The sequence below is a fragment of the Cyprinodon variegatus genome, unplaced genomic scaffold, assembly GCF_000732505.1.
Source record: "Cyprinodon variegatus isolate N-32 unplaced genomic scaffold, C_variegatus-1.0 Scaffold276, whole genome shotgun sequence".
Lineage (NCBI taxonomy): Eukaryota > Metazoa > Chordata > Actinopteri > Cyprinodontiformes > Cyprinodontidae > Cyprinodon > Cyprinodon variegatus.
Window position 1 is genome coordinate 866088 of NW_015150729.1, and position 3179 is coordinate 869266.

A 3179-nucleotide genomic window follows, 5' to 3' on the forward strand; every position below is an offset into this window, starting at 1 on the left:
TGTGAGCTGAACGTTTAGAGGTACTTCGGGGGCTTAATAGATTCGCAGTGGTCTGATACTTCTTCTACTTCAATTTTATTTCTTGCACGGGGATATTTAAAGCTTTTGTATCCAAATCTGACTTTAAACTTCACAACAACAATATCTTGGGTGCTGCTGTGTTTTCCCTGTTCTTCATTGTGCTCTCTACACTTTAAACAGACTTCTGAGAGACTTGATTACACACAAGCGAATTCTTTTATCATCATAATTCATTTTGGTCAACATCGGATCATTCAGTTTAAGTTTAAGTTTAAAATATCCAATAAATTTCCTTTCAGTTCATGATTTTGATCCACTTTTTGATTTTTCACAAAGGATTATAATCCTATATCTTTTTAAATAAAGCCTAAAATGTGGCAAAAGTTTGAAAAATTGAAGGGGGACGGATACTTTCCTAAGGCACTGTAAATAGATAGAAAAAGTCAGAGATATTGAAGGCTGTAATACAGATTAAAAACAAACAAATACATCTGCTCTGCAGGTACTTAACTCTGGTTTCGCCCTATCCTAAGCAAAAATCTAACTGCGTAAACAGTTAAACTAAAAACATTGGCATAAACTGACAAACTGTCCCTGCTTGCTCCTGCTGCACTGAATGGCTACATCACACACCTGCACTCTATTACTTATCAGTGCAGTGATAACGCTCCCAGGCTCAAATCCTATATTCCACCATATAGTTTCCTTTGGGGCACCTTACATCTATGGCTATTAAACAGAAACTCATAGAGGATGGAAAGAAGCAAAAATAAGAAGTAAGAAGGTTTCTTTTCTTCTTTGATTTGTCCAAACATTAAAATAATAGCAGAAACTCCCATACTCTGTAAAGATGTCTGAATCACTTCCACATGCAGAATGCTTGAAACAGCAAATAAAACATTCTGCTTGCTGTACTTAATCACTAATGAGGCAAACGATTTCTACTCAGCCCACCAGTTAATTCCCCTTTATAGGAGAAAAACAAATCTTGATCCTCATACACAGACACTTTTCAGAGCAAGTGTGCACTAAAAGTGACACAGATACTTAAGACACAACAGGACTTGATCCAACCATCCATCCATCCATCCATCCATCCATCCATCCATCCATCCATCCATCATACAAAGATACACAGCCATGCACACACACATTCACACCTAAAGACAATTTAGAGAAGCCAATTAACCTAAAATTATTTTTTTGTTTGGACTGGAGACCTGGAAAGAACCTACACATGCACAGGAAGAACATGCAAACACCATGCAGAAATACCCTGGTCCAGGAATTGAACCCAGAACCTTCTTGCAGCAAGGCACAGTGATACCCACTGCTACACCATGCAGCAGACTTGTTCCTCAAAATCAAATTAATTTTCTCATACTAAGAGTGATCTTATTCATTTTTTTTACCCCACCATTCGTAGTTAGATTGGAAACAGTGTGACAGCTGCTTGAAACTAGAATGCCTTATATTCTGCCTTGAACCACTTTCCCATATATTCCAAACAGCTGATTCTATCTAGGGAAATGTGGTTGTCAACAGTATCAATGGTAGTAACACTCATAATAAGGAAGGGTTCTGATAGAGAAGTTTATATTTTGGATAAAATATTCACCAGTGCGTTTTATTTTTTTTTTTTTGTGAGATTCTATTAAAAGCATTATAAGTATATCTAATGAACTTTAAATGCTTAAATTATTTAACTGAGGCCTGCCCATCCTCGTGGGCCGCTGTCCTGCAGGTTTTTGAGGTTTTCCTTGCTTTAGCGCAGCTGATTCTGATGATTGCAGTCCAGCAAGAGCCTGTTAATCAGCTGTCAATGGAAATCAGCTGTGCTGAAGCAGGAAAACCTCTAAGACCTGCAGGACTGCGGCCCTCAAGGACCAATACCAGATTCAACTATTTGGAAATAAGTTTATTTGAAATTTTTCTAAAATACAAGCCTGGAAACGGTCAAACAATAACTGGGTTTACTGGCATTATTTTTCTAAATATTAGATTTAGAAAATCAAATATATTTAAAAAGTGTTTTTGTCCTTATGACTGGTGAATAGGAATAAAGTCAAACTTTTGTGGCTTCGTGGTTATTATTTTAAATGAAGGAGCCCACTTAATTTTTTTCAAAAATCCAGCAGGTTGCTGGTTTCTCTTCAAGTCTGTTTTTCATTTCTCAGACAGGGACACTTTGGCAATTAATGCCACTGTATTGTCTTTGCATAAGGGTATGCATTTACATTTCCAATGCATGGATGGTGCAGAAACTATTATTGTGTCTAGAGTGACTTATTGTAAGTTTACAGCCAGTGATTTGGAACACAAACACACCCATTCACAGACAGAGCCAAACATGAGCAAATGAACACACATCTACAGACACACACACCGCTCACGCACGTATCCTTCAGAACCATTGATTCCGTTTTGAATAGTGTATTTCCTCCTCAGTCTAGATAGTCTTGCCATTGCCTTTGCCGTTGGTGCAGCAGGCATTTTCAAACTCTTTACATCCATTACATTCCACTAGGTAAATACCTAATGCTGGAAACATTTGTCAATGTATGCGCCTGGCTGAACAGAATAGATTATTGAGGGGGGCTGAGTAAAACACACTGCATTTCCAAGCAGCAGCATGCCTGTGACATATTAAAAAACTTTACACAAGAGCCTGTGGAGTTTTTTTACCCTGAAAAAAAGTTTTAGTAATATATTAGGAAATGGAAGCTTGCAAACAAAGAAAGATGTTCACCAGAATGAGTAGGAATGACACCAATTTTGTTGTATGAACCTGTTATTCTTACACTTTTAATTCCCTTTGCTTTAAATGTGAGTAAATACAAAAGGCATAAGATATGATTTCAAATGTTTTTATAAGTTTTAAAAATAACACACTGTAAATATATATTTGAGATTAAACTGGACAGTTTGAAAAAAAAAGAATTTGAAATAAAGAATTACTACTTTTTCTGGTTTAAATACTTGAAATACTTTTTTTTTGTTTTCTCCTATCTGCAGTAATCTTAGCTGGCCCATTAAGGAGCATTTGCTTACATGATCTTAGGGACGTTTTAGAGATGCATTTTCAAGTCAGAATAATTATATTATTTAAGGCTTGCTATATTTAAAGATGACATTGGAAATGAAAGATCTCTTTATGG